The sequence below is a fragment of the Aythya marila genome, assembly GCF_965140915.1.
Source record: "Aythya marila genome assembly, chromosome: 18".
Taxonomy (NCBI): domain Eukaryota; kingdom Metazoa; phylum Chordata; class Aves; order Anseriformes; family Anatidae; genus Aythya; species Aythya marila.
The window spans coordinates 9,666,663-9,694,597 of record NC_139059.1 but is presented as its reverse complement, the minus strand read 5'-3'; positions in this window follow the sequence as shown (position 1 = coordinate 9,694,597).

Sequence of the window (27,935 nt, the reverse complement as noted above, 5' to 3'; positions counted from 1 at the left end):
TTGCAACCACTAAATCTTCCTTCAGTTTTTTATGTAAAAAGCCTTTTCCTTTTCAAACAGCCTAACTAGTAATCCCCCCAAAAAATCCAGACTTTTAAGTGTTTTACAACCTGTTAACAGCTAAAGAAACAGCCCAAAACAATGTCGCCATAAATGCAGACAATTGTGCTTTTAATTAAGATTCACAACTTCGTTTTTTTATTGAAGGCCGTGAAAACATAATGGGTTCATTCACTGCAGGAGGGGGCTGAACCTGTGCTGCCCCCATCCCCTCACCTCCCTGGGAGGGGAAGGGCAGCGCTCACTACGCGGCCCTGCCCGGCCTTGGACGAGCCAGTGATGGAGCAAAGGGACACCAAGAAACGATCTGTGCCTTTGCCATCATCCCTGCATCTCAGTCTATGGGAAACCTCGCTCAGCGTGGAAGTGTGAGAAATACACAACTGCCCCCAGAGGGGCTGTAACTGGGCTAAGATCTCCTCCAACAGGCCCCGTCTGCGCCTTTGAAACGAGCAGGCACCCAGGGCATGTCCCTCGGGACAGCAGCACACATCAAAATGGTGGGAAAGCAGAGCAGTGCCCCTCCCTCCCGCTCACCCTCACCAGGGAGCTGTTAAATGCCTCTTGCTGCTGCTTTTTTAATTTCTGGGTGATATAATGGCCTCGTGAAGAGCTGGCTGCAGGGAGGCACCTCCTTGAAATCGCATCGGTCAGCGCTCCGTGTCCCGCTCAGCCACGCAAACACCCGGCCACTGCCCCGCCACTGCCTCCGGGTCCCCAGGACATGAACACCCTCAGAGCTGTCCCCGAGCCAACACGGTACAGATGCCAAACAAGAAGCTGGAGAAAAGTGAGCTAACATAAGGCTTACACAAACTTCCTCAACTTAGGATTGTCTCAGTCCCACTGAAGGCTGCCTGCAGGCTCAGCTTACCAAGTACTGAGACCAGAGGCTCCTTGGCCCCTCCGAGCTCTTTCCAGGACTAAAGCAACCACGACTGCTTGATGTAGAGACCTCTGCAGCCACACATCACTGCCTTTATGGGGACTGGCATCTTTTCTTAACATAGTGAGGTTGTAACCATATGGCCTCAAGACACAAGCAAGGCAAGCAGCATCTCTGCAGGAGGGTTCACATGGATGAAAACTTGGTCGCATTCTCCAGCCACATCAGCTGGACAAATACAGTATTGCCTGTGTCTCCAGCCTGAGCTCAGCCTCACCAGTAGGTCAGGAGGCTTCTTGCTGCCTACCTCCTTCTCGATCCTCTTCTTGTAGTGGCTGGAGAACATCTCTGTGCATGCAGAAAGAAAGGGGTTTCCAATAGGAAACAATCTTCTGCAGCCAAAACCCATAAATGAGTCTGTGCATGACATGTGTCCCAAGAAGCCTTGGAAAACCAGCATTTACAGGAGCACGTTCCTCAGACAGCATCCTGCTCGAGACAGAGGGTTTCTAAAGTTTAAACACATGAGCAACAGAGCTGGAACCGTGACTTCCCAGGGAAGACTGTAATGGACCAAAAATTCCCCTGAGCTCAGGAGAGAGGGATCTGCAGCACCAAATGGTCTGACTGATCCTCTGATATGGAAATGCAGCTGTAACCTACTGCTCCATTTCCAGTATTTGCCATGGTCAAGTATTTGAAAGAAGCATTTCAGGATCCTTTTTAGCCACCTATGCAATCTGCACGCTTCTCAATTTCTAACCAGAGCAAAGGGAACTGCCAGCCACAGACGATACACGAAACATGGGCAAATCCTAAAAGCTGCTTGTAAGAAGTTGGAGCCCGTGTCATTATCAGTCACACAGCCTTCTTCCTCGGAAAAGCCAGCACAATGCCATCAGATTTACGTTGCATTTTATCAGAGCTAAACAACTTAGAGGAGCAGAAAGGAAAAAAGAAAGACTTGGTGCATGAGCCTCCTGCAGGTGTGATTTGTGCCTAGGACGCCAAGCAAGAGGCACATGGGTTTGCTGTGTTACGTAGCCAAGGCAAACAAGACACAGCAAGATCCAGTTGTGGCCCCCTCAGGATCCATAAAGCCGCCTCTGGGAGCTGTGGGGGGCACGTTAGTCCTAATTGTGTCTTGTTTAACTTGGCTCTTCGAACAGCAAAGCTTTCGCTGCCTTGGCTACAGTCACCAATCTCACACCTTGGTGGGACTTACCTCTCTTCTTGGATTGGCAATTAAAAAAAATCCCTGATGTTGATACATGCTAAATGTTTTTGATCAAAACCCACTTAGTTTTACAAGAAATAGTTTGGATGGCGTGCTGAGAACCTCTGACCAACGCATCGGGAAGAAGCAGACACTACTCACCCAGGGAGAGTTCCTCCCTTTCATACTCCAAGGTCTCGCTGGTTGCCATCACCTTTCCCTGGATTTTCCCCTCCCAGCTGGCAGGAGAACAGACTACACGGAGCAGAGGCTCAGCGGTGATGTACACCACTCCACAGACACAGGTATAAACCCCAACTGCCTCACTCCTCGCTGCAGCCACTGATACACACACAAAGTGAGCTGAGGAGAGCCCTTCTGAGGAAGAAACACCCAACACGCATCTGGGGCTACTCTGGTGACTTCCAAGGGCTGTACAAGCGAACAACTGCTCCTGTATGGCATTTCCCATGCAGGCATAGCCCTGCACCACAAACCCCTCTCCGTACACAAACTCATCTCGAGCCCAGGAGGATAAGCCCTGCAGGAGAGCTCCATCCCATCTCCTCGCCACCACCCGTGTCAGTGAGCACACAGATGCTGAAGCCTCAGAGCAGGCAGCCCCTGCAGCAGCCTGGGAGCTCTGTGAAAGAGCATGAAACTCCTGGCACTGGCTTTCTTTCAGATCAAGCTCAGCCTCTGGTTTCCCTCTGCACTTCTTGTTTTGGCCCAGCAAGCACTGTTTGCTCGCACAGAACTGGTCCAAGCTCGAGGAACTGAGGATGAGGTGCGATACCGTCACGCCTCCAAGTTTGAGGGATTTGTTATCTGGGTACAAAGATGTAGAAAACTGATATGGAAAAGACACCAGGTGTTTGGTCCTTCCTCCTGCAAACTTAATAGCAAAACCACAAAGCTCAAAGAAGCTGACTTGACTGGATCCTCTGTGCCAGGGCAGGTCCTTGCTGGCCCACCTCCAGCTCTGCTTGCTTTGTAAATGCCTCCGGTGTCACTGCCCACCCTGCTCCTCAGCAGGCAGGGGACAGGGATCTTGCACAGCACCTCATCTACATTTTGTGCTCCTCTTCAGAAGGTTGATGCTGATTTGATGGCCCTGAGGTCTGCTTTGACTCTTCTCCCCACTCCTGTGGGGCTGTGTAACCCCATTCCCTCCCTCACCTGCAGGTTGCCCCACCAAACAAAAAGAAAAGGCAACCGGATAAATCAGCAGCACACCTTGTCCAGTTGCTCCCACCGTAACCACATCCAGATGCTTCACTGGAAGCTACAAGGAAGCCTGTTGGGGATAGTTATCAAATTTAAAACATATCCGCTCCTCTACCTCTTATCAAGCTGTAATATTTCCCCTTTTAGGCTCAAATACAAACATAACTCACAATGCACAGCCCTTATCCAAAACAGCAGGGCAGACAGTTGAATATTTACAGTGCAGACTAGCCCAGGCATGACACAAACTTGGGGTCAAAATCCTGTGGCATGAAAGAACGCAGCTCCCTGCCATGCACACACAATAACCCTGCTCCTAACCTCGCCCAGCATCCCTGCAGCTGCTCCACTGAGAGCTTTTCTTTTTGGAAAGTCTGCAAGCAGGACTGCATGTGGGATTCCCCGACTGCATGGCCACCACGTACCACGACACCAGTGCTTCCCTACTCCTGCTGGTGACAGCCTGCACGGTACATCTCCTGTTATGTTCATGTCTTGAGGGCACCTGGATGATTCACATGCACATTTTGTTCACTTACTTACCTGGCAGCGAGTGAGCCTCCAATTTATATTAAAATTTCCTCATCGTAACCCATAAATTCATCACCTTGCACTTAAACGTCAAATCACTCCTATCGTACAGCTTCTCCAGTTCTCCTCCTATCGACGCCTCCCAGCAGTGCACCAGCAGTGCGTGCCTACTCTGAAAAGACAATATTTAATAAAAGTAGCCATACGACCACTCTATAGGACACCACCTCACAACATCTTTGGTCCTGACAGCTCCTCTATCAAGATCTGTCACATGCCCTTTAAGCAATTTCTTTTAGACCAACACAAAAACCTTCCCTTAATGCCTACCTTCTACAGCTAGGCTAATGATTGCCTGGGGTGCACTAATGCTACTTCCCCATCTCCAAACAAAAAAGGCAGATAGCTTACAAAGTAATAATGTTTAACCAATCCAATACACCTAAATTGAAGTTGTATCCCATCCTGCTTTCTCTGCCCTGTGTCATTAATGATCTTTTCCCCAAGATTCATTGTAAGGCTTTTCCTGCTATTCAGGTCAAATTCAAAGGTCTGTAGCTACCCATTACCACTAAGGCTTTTGTTACGGTCGCTATAAAAACACAATTAAAGCTGGATTACAGCACGCTTATGCGGAACAGTATCTTAATCCACAAATGGTCCTGTGGAAGCCACATTTGGAGTCAGATCCTCGCTGGTGCAAATAAGAAAGCTGGAATCAAGCCCAGAGGAGATTAATACAACAATACCTCCCTAATTCACGCTAAGGGTGAGGAAACCACATCGACTATTTCAGAGTGAAGTGAGTAAGTTAACTACAAATAAACGCATCGCAGAACGCTCTCCTTTTGAATTTCAAATAGCGATCTCTGAGCAAGTATCATGGTGCACCGAGACGAGAGGAGCATGCTATATATAGCTAATGAAATCTTGCTAACATTAGACATGGCTATAGCATCTGTTACTAAATCTTTGCTGAGGAGGGTAGATAGACCGCAGCGTTTCTAGAGAGCTTATAAGAAAAGCGATTTATTGAAGGGAAGCTTTGTTAGCTTCTATTGTACATAAATACAACATTAAATTGAGGCTTAATATTTACTGCTGTGTCATCTCAGAAGGCAATTATCATCAGTGCTTGAGGCTAGATCCTCGAGTGATGTAAAATACCAGAGCACCAGTGATTTCACTGACTGCCGTTATTACTCTTTAGCCAATTTTCAATCAACAAAAAGGAAATTATGCCCAAGGCATGGCTGCAAGGCTCTGACCTGCTCTCATGAGCTCAATCTGCATCTACAGGATGGCCTCTCCTAGGAGATTTTCACCTTAAAAACACTTCAGCATCTCCAGAGCACTGAGCAGCATCCCCAGAGCCAGTTTTTGCAGGAGCATCTCACCACACACGACCTGAAGCCAAGCCCTGCAGGCAGAGCAGAAAACACCCCAGGGCAGGGCTGTAACTCTCTTCCACAGAAAGACTGACAGCTTTCCTTGAGCTCTGGGCTCCTCCAGACCAAGCACACAGGGAAAACAGACTGACCGTGCTTCCCTGCGAGCGCTGGGGATCTGCTGCTGGAGTGCAAATGTCACTTGGCTCTCCAGACCCCACTGAGGACCTCGCTCAGGTATGAACTCTGGCCACTATTCAATACTAAACCCCTTTTTTCCTCTGCAACCCTGCCAGCAGCGTGAAGGGGGCTGGAGATCACTGGCACAGCTCTCTGAAAGATTAGAGTAGAGGAGCACTGTTACTGCCTGTGGTGTTCATCACCTCCTGAATATGGCAGCTGATGCTCAACCCCTGCTCATTTTCCCAGTCCTCAAAGGCCCCCAGTAACAGCTCACGCAACAATAAAACCCTCAAGCATCAAACTTTCCAAACATAAACACAAGTGCCTGGGTCCAGAAGCCAGGAGAGGCCAAAACCCACCTACAACAAAATTTCTTTCAATAAATCTCCCCTGAGAAAGCCCCGAAGCCAGAGAGCTGCCAGAGCACTGCAGGGCTCCAACACCACAGGAGCAAGTCACTACAGCCCTGCCGAGCATCCCTATGTCCTGGTGCAAACACGGAGCAAGGGCCAGCCCAGGAGAGCAAAGGCACAGAGAGGAGCCCTCAGCACTGCAGCATCAGGACCAGCACTGCAGCACTCCAGGACACGATGCTCTGAGCTCACATCCTTCTGGGGACAGAGAGGGAGGGACCAGCCAGTCCCCCCCACCACAAAGCATTGTCTTTGTGCAGCTTTGAGCATCAGCTCAAACCACAGCATTCATTTCTGGGGCTGATTCTTGCCTTGTGAAGCCTTACGCAAGAGGAGCCAGAAATCTGAGGCCACAGGTAGGTGGCTGTGTCCACCCAGGCATAAAGCCAGCAGTGGTATTCACTTAAATGCAGGAGCCCACTGGAAAATATCTAGTCCCTGACAGCATTCTCTAGGTACCTAACTATCTTTCATCATCGTGGTGTTGAGCAATAACAGTCAATAACTTGCCGGCATCTTGGAGAATATCCATCTGCACTTTGCTTTCCAGCGACTTATAAAATTTCTGCCTCGCAGGACCCCATCCGATTCTCCCTTCAATTTCACACTTAATTAAGTCCCCGGATCAAGTCTCAGGATGGATTGCTCACTAGACCAGCAGCCAGAATTGATGTCGTATCGAGATGATGGGAGTGAGGAAAAAAAGAGCAGGAGCGATAACAAGAAAGGGAGGGAGAAGAGGGAAAGCTGCTTTTATTTCAGGGTTAAAAGCTTAATCTTCTGCTAAAACGGTATCACATGAGAGGGAAAGAGTCTCTTATCCATGTGATACTGCTGACCCAGGCTTGGTTTAGAAGCTGTAATATCATTCCAGGAGAAAATTATGTCTGCAAGTAACTTTTCTTCAGAGACAATTAAAAGGAAACAGCTTGGAGAAGAGCATGCGACAGAGAAGGAGGGCTGAACACTGTTCATTTGGGACAGAGACACACTGAGCCTCTGATGAGGAACACTGTGTAACCAGACGTGGGTAATGGCACAGCCTACAAGGGCTCAGTATGATGAAGTGCTCAAAAGCTTGGGTGTTTCTCTGAACTTTCTCCAAGCTCCTCAATTCAGGCTGAACAGGGCTACAGACCTCAGGAGTTAAACCCTTCTCGGGAGATTTCTGGAAGTTCCTGTTCTGCTTGGAAGTATCACAAGAGGGCTTAGTTTTATTGCCGCGATTTGGCGTTGCAATTTCCAGTATGGTCAAACCCAGGAAGGCCAAAGGCAATGAAAGAGGAGAGCTAACAACATTTTTTGAACATTGTAAAAGGCTGAATTCAGGCTCACACTAAGCGAGTCAGGTCAGTCTCATGGGCTCATACAAGTAGGTTTTCATAGCAAGAAGACCCCTCTTACCTGCAATTCTGGTAAATAAGGGGTCTTCCAGCATCTCTCAAAGATTCTGAAACCTTGCTACTCGGTGAGGAAGCAGGAGAGCATCATATGGGTTCTTAAATTCCTTCATTTGTTGTGTACACAGACTGCTCTACATAGCATCTGTCTGGGACAGTTTAGCATCAGGCCATCATTTTTAATCACATTAACTGGAACAACAAACTGAAATATCCTGCTGAAGAAATTCTAACACTTCACAACCACCCCCTGCATTTAATTTCTCACCTCCCCTTTAACATGCTAGATAACACAGAAGGGACAGCTCATGCTACATGCTGCAAACGCTGTCAGTGCCCATTACACAGCACCCAGTTTGTCACCATTTGTGGTTTTGTTTTCTTCATCTATTGCAATGTCACATCGGTGAATTTAGAGCCCTTTGGCACAAAGGGTTGCTGGTTTGACACTCAGCCAGAGCACATTCCTGGCCTCAAAATACAACTATAGACTCTCGTACTAGCCACCTGTCCAGAAAAGTGAAAAAAATCTTATTCATTAAAAGTAATGAGGTGGATTTAAGCTAGCCACCTGCCCTAGAGCTATAAAGGGGCTTTCGGTTTGGTATTTCTGAATTAACAAGCAGAGAAAGAGAAGACAGATTAGAAACTGTTAATGACAAATGTGGCCCTTCATGCAGGTTTTGGTAGCGAGCCTCTGCAGTTGCATCATTTGTCTGGTCCTGCTGTTACCTGCCCGTCCCTCGCCATGCAGGGAGGCGATCTCCCTGCGTACCTGTAGGGTTAACCCACGGCCTTCCTAATTCGGCCACCACGAGGCACAAACACCTAGGTACCCAGAAATCCAACACTGCCAAAGCACAGAGGGCTTCCAGTACAGGAATGCTCTGAGGTACTGATGGCAAAGTATCTGTCCAAACCCAAAAACTCACAGTATCTGGGAAGGGCTGGAACAGGCTGTGAGAACTCACTAATATTCACTTTAAGAATTAAAGTTTTGTTCTCTTGGTTTCGAAGCAAACACAAAGAACATTTGACATCTAAAAGACAAGTAGCAGAACCCACTGTTTTAGTGTAAATTCTGTCGATTCCAAAGAATCTTAATTCTCCTCTTTACTAACCCAAGGTGATAGACATGAGTGCAGAGTGACACGGGCTGTCCAGGCAAGCAGGCGCAGCCTCCCTGCTCCCTCCCTTGTTCATCTGTCTCCAGCCCAGCTGCTCCTACCTCCCACGGACAGGCCCACTCAGCTGGAGGTGCACAGGCCAGCTACAGATGAGGAAAAAAAAAAAAGTTGTTGGGTTTCACCTGTGCTGGGCCAGCATCCCCAACCAACTGGTGCAGTGGCCGGGCTCCTCTGCCACGGCCCAGGCTCCTGCAGCAGCGATGCACCGGAGCTGTTTTGCCACCTGTAATAAAAGCCCTAACACTGACCGCAGCTAAGTCTCTGTCTTGAAGACAGGAAAGCTCAGAAACACAACAAACAAAAGTAATTCAGCCCCAGACTGGAGAGGATTACAACTCCTTGCCATTCCCATAAGACAACCACCACCACAAGTCCCCAGCACAGATCAGGCCCAGGACACGATTCCAGCGCTGAGCAAACCCCATCCCAGCTGTTATCCAGGAGAATTAGCCAGGGGAAACGCTCGGATCCCAGCAGCACACGTTACTTACACGACAGCTGAAGAACACCACAAGAACCACACACTGCTCCTGTGTTCACACCTCACCATTTTGACTGGAAACTGTGGATAAACCCAGGTAATAACTCTGTACAAAGCCACTATAATTCCTCACAGGAGGCCTGAGCAGGAGCCTCACATCACCACATCGGGGGCAAATGGGCACTGATCAGTGCAGCACAGGCCAGATCGCCCCAAGCTGCGGCACGAGCTCGATGCAGCATGAGGCTTCCCTGCAATGTGCTGCACTCTGACTGCACTCACACATACAGGGAGCTGTGTGCTTACTATTTTATTTGCTTGCCTGTTTCTAGGGGAAGGGGGAGGCTTCCCTGCAAGCCATCACCTTTATCCTGACATTTGGCTTTGGTGAAAGCAATTTTGGGTTGAGCCTCGAACAATGATTCTCACCACTCTGCTTGCTCTTTTGTCTCCTTGGACACACTGGCAAATTCACTTGAAGCTAAGGCAGGAATTTAGCAGGGCATGAAGGGAGCAGTTAGTGCAGCGAGACAGCTGGAAATGGAAAGCATGCAGTGTGTTGCAGTTTTTAATTGTTTCTGCTGTCAGAAAACAACCCAAGAATGGTAGCTCATAATATTTCCTGCACATAAAATCCTAATCATTGCCTTCGTGGCATCCATTCACTGGCAAAGCAAAGACTTCCCCAATTCTATATTAGATTTTTGGGAAGCGTCCATAGGATTTTCTCTCTTCACACCTGCCTACATGGAAACCTTTCACTCTGCCACTCTGTCCTTTGTTCCCATGAAGACTTCATCCTTCACACCCATCTGCCTTCAGGAGAGAAACATTTCTAAGATCCCAAGTAAGCTTTTCTTTGTTTTTAGACTGTAAAGCTTTGCACTGCTATAGCAAGTCTAAGCAGGAGACAAGAACATCTACTTAGCACTTGCAGAGCGCTTCACATTTTTGGTGTAAATTACTGCAAGGACACCTGCCTACATCCCTGGATACATACCTCTTTCTTCAGTACAAAGTTAAATTTAAGAAAACGCTGATAAGACTTTCCAAGTTCTCTGAACAACTTGGATCCAATGCAGTCACTTAAATATTGCAGCACTTGGGGCTTGCCCTGGCTGTGGAAGAGATGGGCTGAGTCCCCTCGGGTGGAGAAATGGATAAAGGAAGCCTCTCTGAACTTCACAGATGCTGGGTATAAAAGGAAATGCTCCAATGTGGCAGAAAGGTGGCAGAAAGGCCAGGGTGAATCTATGGGGAGGCTGAGAACAGACCACGAGCATCCATTTGCACAAAGCAGCTCTGGGCTGGAAGCCTTACACAGGATCCCTTAACCACAGGATTCTTGATCCCAGCCAGGGGACCAGAAGCACTGACCCTATTTGATATACGACTCTTCCAGTTCCAGGCAGCTCTCAAAGAAAAAGAAAAAAAAAAAGAAAGAAAAAAAAAAAAAAGAAAAGTCCCAGCATGCAGCCCTCTGGATAAAAAAAAAGCCCATCTATGGCCCAGCACAGCTTATTGTCTGTGTCTCCTTTCAGCCTCGGGCAGCACCAGAGGCTGTTGCGAAGCCAAGCACAGAACCCAAAAGCCCTGCACACAGTGGTGCAAACCTGCCCCGACACAAGCAAAACCCAGGCTGGAGGTGAGAGCTGAACCACAGAGCTAAAAGCAGAGGGGAGAGCTACTGCCTTCTGCTGTACTTAAACAGGAGCAGCTCCGATACATCCAGAGATTGCTGCCCATAAACACAAGTGGAAGATTACAGAAATCACATCAGGGATATGATTCCAGTTGGTGTTTTGCAAGCCAGAAATCTAAGAGCGAAGTATACATACCAGAATTAATTGCAGCCACAAATCCAAGCATTTGAATTTATAAGTAGCTTTTTTTGTGGTCATAGATCAAGCAGGGAGAAGTAAAATCTTTGAAGATTTCCACAGAAAGTTTTACTATAAAATTAAAAAAAAAATACAGAGCAAGTTTTGTGAATAGAAATAAATTCTTTGGATATATGCTGACCCAAGGCACAGTAGGGATCTTTTAGTCTGTGATTTTACCCAGCCAGGCATTTTACAACGGGAGGGGAATACTGAAGAAGGGCTGTGAACCCAGAGGATCCATAGGATTCTCCTTCACACAGAGACCAGGAAACAGCTTCCTTTTCCCCTGAGAGGGGCATCTTTCAGCTTCACGATTAAAAAGGTCAGATCTCACAATAAGACTACTGGACGCTTACATTGGCGATGTCCTCCACTTGTTATCTCAGCACCTGGCCACCACCTCCAGGGGTAGACGAGGCCATGGAGCTGCAGGAGGAACCCATCAGGGCCACGAGTGCCCGAGGACCGGGAAACCAGCAGGGCCAGGACTGTGGGACATCCCCACCCCGGGCAGGCAAGGACACAAAGCCAAGAGCACTGTGCAGGAGATGCTCCTCTGACACCATCGGTACCGCTCCACGGTGGAAAACTTTCTGCTCAAGCTCATCCTGTTCCTCCTGTTCTCCACTGCAAGTTTCCTTCCCTGCTGATGGTAACAAAGGTAACAAGAAGGCTGTTCCGTATTTCACAATTCGCTTTAGAGAAGTCTTTTTTTTACCCCCAGCAAGAAAAGAAAACATTCTGGGGTTTGTTTCAACACCTTGGAGGAGCGATTCAACTCCCCACATTTTCATGGTAATAGATTTTTTTTGCTTCAAAAAATGTTAATCTATTTAAAAGGTCAATTTATTTTAAAAAATTCTTTATGAAAGGTTTCAGAGTGCCTTTGACACTGGATTACATCATGTTTCCTCTGACATCTGAGTCACAAAATGCTCAGAGCAGGATTTCCAAGCCTTCCCTTTATTTTCTGTTCTCATGAATTCCACTCCCACTGCGATCAATAGGATTATTGCCACAGGCTTCGACAGAAGGGCTGGCAAATGCTGAACACATTTGAAGACCCTAACCTCAAAGTCAATATTTTCCAGCCAAGAAAATAGCACTTGAGTTATCAATGAATACGTCAAACAAGAGACCCACTATGAACAGAGCAGGCTGGTAAATGATCCCCAAAGAAAAAACTAACAATAATACTATAATGTAACATGTTCCCTACAGCCTGTGGCAGCTTGTTGTGATGAAATTCGGATGGTTTAAGGCGCCTGTTAAGTGAACCAAGAATTAAAGCAGTATTTCTGAATATCTACAGAAGAACAGTGATGAATAGGACAGCATAAGGCTGTTATCTCCACCCTGTACCCCAAAGCAGGATCAATCCTTCCTGCTAGATGTGCCCCAAGCCACTGTTAAACACCTTCCTCGCCTCTTCCAGTGGAACCTCTCCAGAGCTTTGCTACCATCAGAGGGGCAGGGGGACACTCCTCTCCTCTCCTCTGTGCTGACAGGTATGGCTGCTCCTGCCTACAAGCCTAGGATGTCAGTTCAGAAGTCCTCCTGCTCCTCTTTACAATAGCTTTTGCACTCATGAAGCCTGTTCCGCCTGCCTTCCTCTCAATCTTCTCATCTCTAAATTAAAACACGAGAATTTCTTTTCTTTTATGCCCCTTTTTTCCAGGTCTAAGGGCTCAGCTGCAGACCCTTCTGTAGGACCAAACCTTCCCTGAAGTCCTAACCATCAACACTTGCACGGACGTAGACCTCAGTGTTCAAAGCCAGGCAATTCCAAACTCCCAACACCAGCATTCCTCTTGATTTCCAGGGTTCATTGAGCTCAAGTCTGTGCATGACCCCTCTCAAAACAAATCTCAGTATCTTCTGCAATTTAAACTGTCTCAGCAAAAACGGGCCTGTTTAGCCTGGAACCCGCAGTTTCATGGTTTCATCTAAAATAGCAAGGACGTTTCTGATACAGTCTAAATGTTTCACGTGTTTGCATAAAACTTTGGTCAGCACAAAACCATCCAGGCCTGGAACTATGCAGTGGCAGCGGGATCAGTGAGCCTGCAGCTTATGGCTCCGTGCTGTACGCCAATACTTAAATGGAAGTCTCTTTCAGAGCGGTATTAAGGTTTAGGTCTTAGAGCTGAGGAGCTCTAATCCTTTCCAGTAGAGGCCAATGGTGCATGTAAGAGTATTAAACTCGGTATACATTAAATCCTAAACATTTCCAAGTTGCAAGCAGAAATAGATCACAATCAAAGCCCACAATTCAAATATGCTTACTTAAATGAGCTCAAAATCCAGGGTCTGATTTCAGCACAGCTCCTTTCCAGAGATCATGAGTTCCAGATCTAGACTGGAGATGTTGAATAGCAACTTCAGTCCTTATCTTTAGCCCATCTGAAGATCAAAGAGAATTAGAAACAAAAGCATTCCAAGGCATTGAAGTGATACATTTGCAATGAGTTTCTTCTATTATTCCATACTGGCTGGGATTTTTCAGGGGGGGAGGAAGGAAGATTTTGGCAGCCAGTTAAGAACTGAGAATGGAAAGACATTTTAATAGTAGTTTCCTTCCCTCTCTTCCCCTTTCTGCTCAAAAAGCACCGAATAGATCCATGAAATTACAGGAGATACAAATCCTTTATCCACAGCTTGCAGTTGTTGACACGCAAGACCCTTCATATGTAAATAAACTGGGGTGGCCTTTTTTTTTCCTGCCAAAGCAGTATTGCTCATCAGAAACAGCAGCAATGTGGCCTATGAGATGGCCCAAATTATTAATGAGATGGCCCATTATTAATTCCTGCAACCAGATCATCCTTTTGAAACACTATCCTTGAGGTCTAACTTGGACACCACGCAAGAAGGTGCCGCTCCTCCGCTGCGGGCACGGCACTGACACGGCTGAGAAGGAAACTTGACTTTAAGTCCTCTGCCATTTTGCAAGTGATGTCCCTTGATCATGAATTAATGTCAATACAGACGAGGGATGAAGCAAAGAATGAATGAGCAGAAGAGCAGGGAGGGAGGGAGGGAGGGAAGGAAGCAGAGAGGAAGAAGAGGAGATTCTCTGGAGGCTTACGAGAATCACGCCAGCGAAGAGACTGTACACACAAACCATCTCCTTCTCAAAGTCTGTTTTGCCAAAAAAGACCCTGATCCCTTGAAATGTTCCTGTCTGCTGGCTCCTAGAGATAAGGAAGTGATATTTCACAGTCTGACACTAATCATATTTGGGCATATTAAGTAAGGACAGTCCAGGGGCTTTCTTTGCAGCATACATATTCCAAGTTCAAAGCAAGAGCTCGTTACTGTGCCGAAAAAATCCTCTTAACACGGAAACATGAGACAAAGGGGGGAAGAGACAAAAAAAGGAGGGAGGTGCTGATGGGGGAGAGAGGTATCGTTATCTTCATATTGTTCTCTCCATCCAGACCGTCAGTGATGTCTGCTGCAATATCCTATGATGAGGAGGGGGAACGCTCCCCTTTTCCTCCCCCCATCCATGAAAACAGAGCAGGGGACTTGTTAAAGCAATATTCCACAGCTGTGATTTACACTTCCCAGACTTCACTCCATCTAAAGGCACGCTAGCCACCACTGCAGAGCCAGCTCCTGGGGTGAAAGCAGTGGGATTATCCCCACCGGAGACCCAGCTCCGTTCGCTTCTACAACAGGAAATTGCTCACCTGGCTCTGCCGCTCCCTCCAAGCAGAGGTCACTGTCTGCTCCTCTGGCCTCTGCTCCTTGTTCCAATCCACTGCCCAAGGCAAAGAAAAGCCTTCACTGAAGCTTGAAACAGGTGGTCCCCTTTACAGGGACCTGGAGACCAAAGCACAGCTGAAGGTACACTGGGGCAGAGCCCGAAGATGACGCGTGCCAGCGGGGACCAGCGCTGCAGCCCCGCCACAGCCAAAGGCCAGCCCTCGGCTGCCCAAACCCTCAGCTTCTGCCCCAGGCTGCTTCCCCTCTTCAGCTTTGTCTCACTTTGTTTCACCAAGAGAAACCTCCAACAACTGCAGTCAGTAGCTGGAGACTCCACCAGACGTGGCCCTCCCCAGAGGGGTGTCATTAAGCCGAGCCCGTCAGTGCGCACGGGATCTCTGTGACAGCCCAGCAGGTTGACTCAGCTGGATCCCATCTGCAGGGCTCAGCAATGGATGGGCTGGGACAGACCAAAATGATCAAATTTTAGCAAAAAAGTATTACAACTGCTGTCTTTAAAGCATTCACACAGGGTGACCCATCAAGTCTGGATGGAGGCAGCAGTTGGCTTCCACGTGCTCACCCCAAGCAGGTCAAAGCTGCACTTGGGAGCGGGTTCTGCTCACCAGGACAGCCTCGTCCGCAGCTTCAGCACCTCCTGGATGAAAACAAACGTGGATGCTAACAGTGATGTGGCAGGATTCAGTGTATTCCCAGTCAAATCTAGGCTAATCCAGCAACACAGCCACCTCCCCAGCAGAGTCCTCACTGCTCATTGCTCTAGGTCTTAGGGAATAGCACAGCACTCTGAAAGGTACATCCCAATTTCTAGTTTTTCTTCCCCCCACTGCCCCAGTTGGCTCCTTATGTCATACAGTGTGATATGCACTTCCAAGAGAAAAAGCTTTATGCCTTAGCACACTAAAATACACTTTTCATATGGACTCCTACTCCTCCATATCAGACATGCCTTCAGCACATTGACCAGTCTGAAAGCCAGAGGAACAGAGGGAAGTGTTAGCAAACCTGCCAGAGGATTTTAAGAAATACAGGGGGGATGTGGAGTGAGCACAGTTTGCAGTTACACAAACCACCACCCATTTCACCTGGCCACATGCCACAGGCAGCACCTTGGTCTAAACCCACAGGGAGAAGACAACTCCCACTTCCTTCTGTTAAAAAGCCTCCAGCTTTAAATTCAGCTTTTTAACAAGGTAAGCCTGGACACAGCCGCTCCTGCCCACTAAAACTACACCAGCGGGCTGGACCTGGGCTGTAACACTGCTCCTCCTCCTCCCTGCTCCTGCAGCAGCCACCGCAGCAAGGCTGCTGTGCCCTGCAGTGAGCTGTGAGCATCTTCAGAGCTCCTCAACAATTTTGCTCATCAACTAGAAAATCAGTTTTACTGAAACGCAGCCTTACAGCTACATGGAATGCAAGGAATGAGATTAAAAGGGATTATGTGTTTCTCGCAAGCAATAAGGCTTGATAGCTCCGACAGGCATCGCCTTAACACGTCCTCCACTTTGTTTGAATCGTTACTACCCCCCAGCCTTTTGAATGCAAAGGTTTGTAGGGATGAGCCATATGCCACGCAATTTGGATTTCATTTCTGCTTATTGTTCACACAATTTGGAATGGTCTTCTGGGTGCTTGCAGGTTGCTAACATTTTTCTGAATCTTCAGGCAAGACTGCAAGATTATGAGTAAACAACCCGGAGGGAGAAAGAAAGCCTTAGATTTGAGTGGAATAGATGCTGAATCCAAACCTCCCTCCAATTTCAGCAGTGAAAAAAATTCAGAATTGGGTTATCCATAACTAACACAGTTCCAGGCAAAGACCATTCACAAGGTCCAGATTCCCTCAGAACTGGGACACAGGCATTTAGTTCACCTCTCTAGTCATTTCTGATTATGTGTTCCTCTGCATTGCAACAGGATCCATGTGGTTAATAAATGTGACCAGTTGTACCAAATAAATGCATGTATTTTACGAGATGCCAGAGGAACAGGTCTTTTTCAGGGGGCTGTGACTCTTTCATGAGCAGACTTGAGCAAGCCACAAGCAGCCGTTCCCCAACACACCACCAAGGCATCCACAGGACTCAGACAGCTCCACACCAGGGCACAGGCATGGAAAAGAAGTATACAAATCCACATGCCTTGAGCAGAACAGATCCCAAACACAGTCCCGTGGCTGATATTCATCTCATTCCGGAAGCACAGCTGGAACAGATGCCTCTGCCCCCCAGCCTGGGGACACAGCATTATCCCACCTTACTGCCAGAAACACTTCCCACATCTTACGCACCCTGGAGATACACAGCCACAGCAGGTACCTTGGGATCCAAAAATAAGTGTCATTTTAAAAGCTCTTTTTGCAAAGCAGCACTGGAGACACCAGAAGATCACTGCAGAATACCTGCACACAGCCAGCACCCCACGTCCCACCTCCACACATCATCGCCACCACGGCAAGGCATCAAATCCTGCCGAAAGGTCTTCCTCCTCCCTTCAGCGGAGGAATGCTGGAAAGGCACAATCCTCACGACGGATGGATTGACACAATCAGAAAGGATTTAATTCATCTTTAATCTGCAGCTAATGACCACAGGTTCCTTCCAACTCTCAGTCCACTTCCAATTTTTCACTGGTAAATTGCTACAGTTTGCAGTTGAAGCTCTTCACAGTAGATTAGTTAACATTATGTTTTTATTAAAGCCGAAGTTAATATCCTTATTCTCTGAAGGAGGCCACTGGGGTTGTTAGAATTATTTTTCCCCCTTCTTTTATTTTTTTTTTTTTAAACCAAGAGCCTTTTCTGCTAAGTTAGAAACACAGACCCTGCAGACCCCCAGCTGAAAGCTTAAGGGAGCCCCAAACAGTTAACTCTTAAACGATTATTTACATTGGAATATAAAAATTACTCTGCTGGATCAGAACAGAGGCTTGTCTACTCGGTATCCTGTCTCTGATGGTGGCCAGCTGCTCTGGAGTAGGACTGGTCATAAGTTTTCTGTCAAAATGTCACTGATGCATTTTTTTTTTCAGCACATAACATTCTTCACAAAAAAAGCAGCCAGCTTCCTACAGAAAATGGTGATTCCACAATGAAATAACAGAGCTCTCTAACCTGAATGATTTGCACAAAAAATTCCCAAAATATCGTCAACTCTGATCTGGAGAAAGCTTCAAGAATTGTCAAATAGAAAGTTATGGTGCAATTTTCTCCACAGTGTTTCTTCTAACCCCTAGAAAACAAATGACTACACTATATGGAAGAATGAATTTTTGTGCGTTATTAGCCTTTTCTAAACTGACTCAAAGACAAAGATGTAATCGTGGGACAAACATAGAGCTCTCAGCACGAGTTCTGCCCACAGCCTGCCCCAAACCGAGCGCTACCAGCCCAGGCGATGCTCTGGGGGAGCGCTTCCCACCCCACCACCCTCAGGACCCAACAGGGGCTGTTGGTGGGGTCCTGGTGGGGATGGCTGAGCATAAGGCTCACCTCTCTGCCACCCGACAGGCAGTTTTGGAGGAGCCCACGAACACCAAGAGGGAGTTACTGAGCTCTCCCAGGCAGCTCCAGGTGCCCAGCTCTCTTCTCACGCTTTCTTTCCCCATCACTGCACATGCCAGGACCGATGCAGGACCGATGTTCCTTAATCCCACGTTGTGTCCTGCTCTGTTCAGCCCCACACTTTGCATCTATGACACTGTGACACTGGTCTATGACATCAAAGTCCCACTGAAACCAGGGAGCTGCTGTTCTGAGGCCTTCCTGTCCATGGGTACTTCTACCCCACACCAAGAACTCCTCGGAGCTTCCTGCCCTTCCTTCCCTCTGTTAACGGGCAACTTCTGCGACACCAGATCTGGACTCAAGCTGGTCAAGTACCTGGTGTCCTTTACGCCAATGTAAGTCACAATCAGCTGCTGCAGCATCAGCCACACCACTCTGAACCAGCTGCCTCATGCCTCTTCCCCCAGCTGCCAGAGTTGCTTCACCATGGGTAGGGCACCGTGCAGACAGAAAAATCACTTATCAACCAACTTCACAACCAGCTGCACAGCCTTAACCTCTGCCCATTGCTGCCAGGGGTCAGCACCACCTCTCCTGTCCCAGGACAGCACACAGGAGCATATCAGTGAGCAGCCTGAGCGCAGCCAGGAGAGGCAGCAGCCGGAGAAGAGAAATCCCTGGGAGCAAAGAGCGGAGCCGCCATCAGCATCTGGGGAGATTTAGGAGACAGCTCCAAGTCCCACGGGGCTCATATATTCAAGTTCATCTCTTCAATCAAGAGAGCTAGAAATTGCCTTTGAAAAAAAAAAAAAAATTAATGCTGAGCTGTCAAATAAACACGCGATGAGGCTGAATAAAAAGCCTCGTTTCTTCGGGCTCACCACGAAGGGAAGAGCAGCCGCAGCGCCTGGACCCGCCGCGTGCAGACACGGGGCTCAGCCAGGGCGTGCTGCTCTTGGAGGTGGTGGAAAATCTCTCGGAGATGGATTTTGACAGAGGAAATAGCTTTCCAAATAGAAGCGTTCAACCCCTGAAGTTCATTTTCACAGAACTCTTTTCAGTTTAATCAAAACAACTGGGGGAATGAATCGGTTCTAGCAGTTACAAGTTCTGAAATGTTTTTTTCCCCACCGGTCTAAAACTCAAACTGCGTGAGATGCTAACGTCAGGAAAGTGTTTGTTTACCAGTCAAAACAGCAGAAATTGCACAGAAAAGAATACAGTGAGAGCCTCAGGTCCCTTTCAACCTCCAGAACCACAGCAACTGGGGTTTGGCTGCCTTCAGCTTCTGCACACACTCACCACCAGCAGCAGCAAACACCACGCCGCACACCGCGTGCCCCCAAGGCCTCACTGCTGAGCTGGGTCCACGAGGAACCGGTGAGCAATACCAGTGATATGCTGGTTTTCTGCCCCCGAGCCCTCTCCTGATGCAAACTGCAGCAGCAGCCAGAGCTCAGGACCTGCCTCTCCGCAGACGATCTGACACCCTTGTGCTCCCTGTTTTTAATTAACCTTGGAACAGCAAAGGGGGCTTTTTTTTTTTTCTTTTTGCCAAACACAGCCATATTTTACAGGGATGGTGACAAGCTAATTAACTTAATTCTTATGACACCTCTCAGTGAGATGAGGCTAGGGTTGGCTAGCTCTGCAATGCAGTGTTGGGCTAATTAAAAAATAATTACTACTTCACCAAGGACAAGAACAAGAAGTTAATTAAAAGAATGAGGTGTAGCCTTAATGAAACTCATCAGATTGTATTCGTTCAGACGTCCCACAGCCAAATTCCCCCGATTAGAATACAAATTCACGTTATCTCCATCTTCACAAGTGTTTGCAACTGGCCTCCTCTTCTCCCCCTCCTCCCTTTTGCTTTTCCCCAGCAGAAACGATAGAAATGATTTCAGGAGCAAGAAAGTAAACTTGGGCTGAGATTTAACACACCCTTAGGGGCTAAGAATAAGATAGGGATCTCCACATACTAGCTGGGATTATTTGCAGCACCTCCAAAGCCATGCTCCACATGGAGGCTATGCCAACGTCTGTGTAATTTGGGAGCACGATGGTCGCAGCGTGGGAGGGCCAGCCAGGCACAGCATGCCTCCTTCCCACAGCATCCTCAAAGGCTGGGAGAACGACACAAAAGAAGAGATTATCTTGAGGGAAAATTGAGTTTTTACCTGAATACAACTGGTTCCTGGTCCAGACTCAGACCTTTTGCTACATTGCTGGACAGGCTGCTACAGCGGCCAAGCAAGTATTGGCTCGGGATGAAATCCTGCTTCTGAGCAGTTTGGTGTTTCAGGTTCATTTAAGCCCTTCACAAGTTCAGGTCAAATGCCTCTAACAGTTCCATCAAGGGAAGAAAATGAAGTTAAACTCTGAATAATTCGTTTCTAGATGAGGAACAGGTGCCAAGTGGAGCCATGCTAAATTTTCACAAGAACTTTTTTTAATATATTTTTTAAACCAGAGTGTTTATCCAAGAGTTGAAGCATAGTTGGCAAAAATATTTATTTACTTTTTTGATAAGGATAAAAAGCACTACGGGCCACACCAAAACAAAGGGTTTCCTCCGTGTTTCTGCACCACAACTGACAAGAAAATCAATTTTGCAAATCACAAACCACATCCCCAGCCACTTACACAGAAAGGCACTGTCCCTGTGTACATCCACACCCCTCCTCTCAGACATACCCCAGCTCATCTCCCTTCTGGCATGCAGGAGGAACAACATGCCTCCTCCAGGATGCATCCAGGAGTCCTTGGCACAAGAGGGAAGTAGATGGAGACGAACAGACCTTTAATGAGGAACTGTGAGGACCCCACACCACACACCAACAAACAAGACGTGAGACTGAGCAGAGCAGCACGCGAGGCGTTGACGTGGAACAAGGCTGCTCGCACGACAGCTCCTGCTGCAAACCAGGCAAGAAACTTCATCTGCCGGTGGGATCTGTTAGCTGAGCACGTTGAATTGCTCCAGCTCCCGAAGGAAGAAACAACGGGGTGAAAGTGAGCAGCAGGAGGTGGGCGGAGGGGTCCTCACACCCATGGCATCACCTTCCCACACACAAGACACCACGGCTGCAGCAGGCACAAGCTGCCACCACGCAGCCACTGCTCCCTCCCTGCCCTCAGGGAGCTCGCCAGACACTCAGCCCCCAGCAGGGAGCAGGCTGGGCTCTGCCTGGAGCCCCCCACTTATCTCCATCACCTTCAAACATCTGCAAGGCCCACACGGGAACCAGAGGGAGATCAGGTGGAGCTTCCTGCTGAAGCCACTGTGCAGCAGCAGCTGAGCTCTCTCGCTAATTGACATCATTACCTATGGGAATCTGTTCAGGCTCGACTGATGCTATAGGTAACGATAGAATAGTGCAGTGGGAAGGAGCCTATAAAGACCAAATCTGACTGCCTGACCACTTCAAAAAGGGAAAGCATATTGCTAAGAGCATCATCCAAGTGCCTCTTCAACACTGACAGGCACAGGGCATGGTATGCCTCTCTAGGATCCCTTTTCCAGCATTTGACCACCCTCACAGCAAGCATTTTTCATAGTGTCCAGCCTGAACCTCCCCGGCACAGCTCTGTGCTGTTTCTGCATGTCCTGTCCTCAGTTACCAGAGAGCAGAGATGATTAATACACCCCAAAATGCAGTCTTGCCCTCTTAGGCTACGCTTTCTGAGGGGCTGTCAGCTGCAAAACTGGCCAGCCACAGCTTCCAGCTGGGCACAAGGCAACACATCAGCCCCACCTCCCCTAGGACAAACGCTTCCCATGGCTCACAGGGGTCCTCACTTGGTCTCAGCTGCACTGGTGGCAGGGCTGTACCCACAGGCAGATGTGCTACGGGACTGCCAGCAGATGCTACTTGTGCCATACCAGGCAGACAGCAGCAGTGAAGGCATCTGGCTTCCAGGGGGGTCCTGCAGACGTCGGGAAGACACTGCACAAGACAGACACCACAGTCAGGAACTTCTGAGCCCTCTGACTTCAACAGGACCTGCACTAGAAGTATTCCCTATGGCAATCCTGTTTCTCACCTGTCCACAGCTTTCCCGAAGGGTGAAATCTCATATTCAGGCCACTTACCTCTCATGCAGTCTGCCTCTTATCACTTCCGTACTCCTCAGCATGTTTTCTCTCCCCCATCTAGCCACCCTTGCTTCCTGGAAATGACTCTGAAGAAGTTTGCAGCTATACATACATGTGTCTGGGTGTACACCCATGCACTCTGGCACAGGTGCACACAGCACGTGGACGTGCAACCAGGCACGCAGGTACTCCTACAATTACATCATAAAGGCGTTAGAGTCACCTGCTTTCAGCTGTACCAGTCTGGTGGGCCAGCTAAGCCCTCCCGCTTCCTCTGGTCCCCCTCAGAGAAGACTTTTTGGTAGAGGAGGCACCCATCTCTAACACACACCACTCATTTGGGGCACTTGCTGATCATTTCTGTTGTTATGGGACTCACTTTCTAGCTTAAGACCCTCTGCAAGGTACCTCTCTATGCCTTAAAATCATGACTATGAAATAGATCCTTCAGTGTTTGCTTCATTTTTTGAGATCTCCACGGAAAGGCTGTCTTGAAGTATCACCACCAGCACAAACCAAACACCGCAGGACATGCGGCTTTGCATTTCTAAAATCTTTGGTGGGAAGTTAAGAGCTGCTCGAGCCTACAAATTCAAAAGGTCAAAGATGGGGCCCATCTGAAGACAGGGCTTCAGCTGAGGAATAGGAAACTCAAGCAGACACCTTGGTGAACTTCAAGAAATTAATATCTTCTTACACCTCAAATGAGATGATGATGCAAGGAGAAGTCAGCCAAAATGCCTTGAAAAATCCCAATGGTGATTACATGAGGGGAAAAGGTTGCACAACTTCACTCTGCTTCAACACGGGGTGGGAAAATCCCCAATTAAACTAGAAACACAGCACCTGTAACCATCAGGGGAGAGAAAAAATAGCCAGGAATGCAAGTAGAGGAAATTGATTCTTGTTGTAATCAAGGGTCTTCCTTCACTTCTCTCCTCAGATATGAATCTTACTGCAGTTCAAGTTCACCACAGCTTGAAAACAAAAGCCTCAGAGCAGACCTAGTTCATACCATCCCATTTCAATTAAGGCTGCTAGCAAGGAAAGACATTTCATAGAAGGCAAAGAAAGAACTGGTTTGAAACCAAACCCTGCATCCTAAAAAAAAAAAAAAAAAAAAAAAAAGAAAAAAAGGAGCTTCAAAACAATTCAATATCGCAACACTGGAGTCTGAGCATCAGCTGCTACTTAAAGACTTTTACCCAATTTTGTTCCACAACAGTGCTAAGAAGGAAAGCTGCTGTTGCTTTGGCTTGGATGAGGCTTCAGCTGGGTCATGCTGTGGCAGGACTGGCTGTTTTCCTCCTGGAGAAAAGCACACCCCAAAGCTCCTCCTGATCTGGCAGCCAGGTAAAGACAAAGCAGCAGGTTGGGCCTCCGATTCCCGGTGAGCTCTGCTGCCAGGGAGCAGGTCCTCCACACATCCACTGCCCATTTCGTTTTTCTGACCAGCAGTATTTATTTCTGGAAATGTTACAAGATCTGTGCTACCCTTTTTTAATCCATATCAACCCGTGGTTGCTTCACACTCTGAAGAACAAGGGTTTGTGCCATCTGAAACTGCTGCAGCTGGTTATTCCCCACCCAGTTGTGGATACCATTGAATCAGGACTCAGCCAGCCCACAAGCTGTGCCATCACCTGGATGCTAGAGAGGGTCAAACTAAGCAGAGCTTTGGGGGGGTTCATCCCAAGGCAACGTCAAGGTAAAATACATGGACATAAAGTGAGGAGGGAGTCAACTGAAGTTGTATTATAAATAAAAATAATAATCCTCCAACAAGCTGTTCCCAAAGAGACCACGCTTCTGCATCCAATTTGTACCGCATTCAGACAAGTGATGTTATGGAGCTGTGTCCATATATTACACAATTACAGGAATGTGGCTTTCATTACGTGATTAAAGCGCTCCTTGTCGTGACACAGCCCATACCGCCAGCAGATGTTCGGCCGGTGCGTACCGCGGTCCTTCATGCTGTGGCTGCTGCATCGCTCCTGCAAGGAGAGGCCACATGAGGTTAGTGAAGCACACCCAGGACCCCGGGTGCTGCTCAGCAGGCTCCACTTACATGAGGAACAGGGCTCCTGCAAGACCCTGCCAGCTCCACAGCCCTCCCAAAACGCTCTCCTTGTTGGCAGGAGGAAAGCAAAGAAACCAGATGGTCATGCGGGTCTTCCCAGCAAGGTAGAAAACACGTTTCTATGTGATGTGGATGAAAAGGAGCCCGTATAACAAAGGGCAGCAATTGTTTGTGTCTTCGGGGAATGCCCTGTGCTCTGTGGACACAGCTCTTCTCTTACACATGAAGAAAGGCCAGGAGTAGCTGTACTGGAAGCCACAGAAATTTGTGGTTGTGTTAACTGTTAGAGGGGAATAAAAGATTGTGACTGAAGTGTCGGTGGCAGAAATACATCTGAGCTTTGGAGCCCTACGTCAAATGTTGACTTGCCCTTTCAAAAAACAGGGGTGGACCATGAACAGCCAAAACTGAAGTCCAAATTGCCTTCAAAACTGTTTTCATGTCAGTATATTGTAAGCAGTGCCATTTCACTTCTTTCCCCAGGTGTTCTTATTTCTTAACTTCCAGTATTTATTAAAATTATCACTGATATTAAGAGGATCAAAGACTGATTTGGTCTCATTACAGGTGAATAGTCGTTTCAATACTGTTTAGTTGGTTCAGATGCAGATTGTTTTTTTCAAGTTTAAATGGACTTCCAGATGAAACATCTGTAAACAGTATTTTTTAAAAAGGTATTTTAAAAAGATATCTTGAAAAGATAAATACCTTTTTTTAAAAGGTATTTTTCAACAGCCTGGAAGTCCCTGCCCCCTAGAACATTAAGAAATTCAGAAGATTAATTGGGCATTATAGATGAAGACGAGGTTCAAAACCAGGCAGAGGCTGAGGCTATACAACCTTGGACACTGCCTGTGCTTCCTGCAGTACCACAACGATGCCACAAAACTCTGAGAGTTCATAGTGGGAACCATTTGGCACCCTTCCACAGCGAGAAGCAGTAAAGGACGTGGCTGGATGTATACATATGCTGGCTGGGGCCCTAACAGATGCCATGACCTAGAGACATAGCCATGCACCAACAGCAGTAGCTCTGGATATCACATTCAATTACACAGCCCCCCTGCCTCCCTGCAGCATGCCTCAGCCCTCCCAAGCCTCTAGATTTTTATTCCCTTCACATCTCCCTGGCCCGTGCTATTCCTTCACCAGTCCTTCATACAGCCTCTCTCTCTGTAGGGTTTTCTCCCCATGACTCCACACCCCAAAGGCTTCCCCGCAGCCCTCCACTACATACCAAGGCTTCTGTAAAATGAAGACAAGTTTTTAGCAATCAGAAGAGCCAGTTTACAAGTCATCACATCCTTCAGTTGTCATTTATGCCCCTTCCCAGCTGCTCCGGCAAACACCCCTTGTTGGGTTTGTTTTATTTTCATGGTGCTCATTTAGCAGCCGCATTCAGCATCTCTCCACAAAATTACACTCATCTAATTTCCCATGTGAATCTGTTGACTGTTTGCAGGGGTTCAGAACAGCAGCACTCCTACGTATTTCATGAGCACTTCATAGCACATCTGTTGGGCACTGATGGGAAAGTTGCGTCTGAACCACAGGCCCTTAACTCTTCCAGAGAGTTCAGCTAATCCAAAGAATTCACTTTTTGTTGAAACCTGCCCTAAGGAGAGGGGCTGCAGAAAAGGATCGGAATTCACCTTGCCAAAATGCCTCACGTGTTAACTGCCAGCCCAGGGTAATCCAGAACCAAACAAAGCTCATTATATTTCTAACGCAGCTCCCTGATGGGCTCCCGGCATTTGCCTACAAGGCAGCCCCAGCTCCCAGCCCCAGCTCAGGACCTAGACCCAGCTCAGATTTCCAGCTCCCACTGAAATCCTTGCATGATCCTGGGCTTTATTTTAGCTTCAGCTGCGCAGACCATGCAATCAGCTGTACCAGCTCCATTTTCAAATCCTATTCACCAGCACCTGAAACTGGCTCTTGACCAAAACAGAACTCAAGCCCATGCCTTGCTTTTATGCTGCCTTTCCCAGCAGGCTGCCACTCCCCTCTTCAAAAGCCAATTTTATTCTCCAACTCTAAGCTTAACCCAAGACTTTACTTAAAAGAACAAAGAACTAAGTTTAAAACTCATACTAACTGAACAAGGATATGCTTATTTCAAAACCGTTCGGGCATCTTGCCCCAAACATGAGCTTAGACAAGCCTGGCAATGCTATCACAGAAATTCCTGTTAAGACGTACCTGCAGGATATACACTGAAAGGAAAGGTATTTTATTTATTTGTCTAAAGAGTTATTCTCTCCAGGCCAGCCAGCAAGCAGCGTTTCGCTAAGATAAATTAGGTGGTACTTCTACGCTATAAAAGAAAAAGAATAAACTCCATATTTTATTTCCACATGACTGCTTTTAAAGTATATATATATATATATATATATATATATATATATATATATATTAAACAGGGATAAATATCTACAGCCATGCACTGTATTGTACAGACAGGAACAGGCTAACAGCCCACTGCATATGCTGAGAACTGTTTCCCATGGAAGCAAACGGGAGCATAAAACAGCCTGCATTAGGGCAGAGAGAAGGACCGAGGATGCGTACTGTGGGAAAAGGGAGGGGGAGAGCGTGGATAATAATTCATTTAGCATTCCATCCATCCAAGGCATTTGACAAGCTGCCCGCCGGAGCTCTTAATCCAAGAGCTGACTGACCAGCAGGCTCCTCCACTTCTGCCTGCCCAGCCAGACACCTGAAAGGGGCCCGATATTCAAAGGGCAAGAGCTCAGCGCGCTGCAATAAACAGCCCCCTCTAAAATGTGTTGAATGAGGCATCAAAGCTGAGGCACACAACATCACTAATTGCTTGTGAAAATCTAAGCTTCGGTGCCTGCAAACACTTAAGCACATGTATAATAGAGTCCTCCTGTTGACTCTGTGGTTGGCCTTGCTCACATATGCTGGGAAGTTCCTGCAAATGCACATGCTCGGGATGGGGCAGTGCTATTAATAACAATAATATTGAGATCCTACATGGCCTGGGGCACATCAAAGCTAGATAATTATACAGGAAGGTGAGACAGGAGAAAATAACCTCCCTCTTTCACAAAGAACAAATTTCACTCTGACAAATACAGCACAGGAGAAAAAAAATAGGAAGTAAAGTAGTCCTGGGTGAATTATATGTGACAGAAAACCTGCAGTCGTTGCAGGCAGCTCTGAAAAATTACTGCCCAGTGGTCAAAAATCAGCAAACTACATGAATTCCATGCCATCCGAGTGAGCAGCACGAAGTCTGAGATGCACTCTGTGCACCCCCTGCCCTGCAGCACCCTGTCTGCCCTGGTTCAGCCAAGGCTGAAAGGGAACAGGCTCAGAGGTAACCGACAGCACGACTGCCTTCAGTTCTGGCTGGATCACCACATAAGGACAGATCCAAAAAGTAACGATTCTTTCATTTCAAGATCCTGTGGTTATAAAACACCTTAAAAGCTGTACACAGAATGATACAGAGCAAAGATTAATTCCACCATCCTATCTGAATTTTCTCATCAGGCAGAAAATGGGTCTTTTAGAGGAACCGAGACATGGCACACCTGAAAGAGCAGCTCCGAGACCAAATTCACTGGCTACCTCCACTGCTCAACCTCAGAACCACAGCCAGGGTTGGATCAGGGGATACCAGGTAAATTGC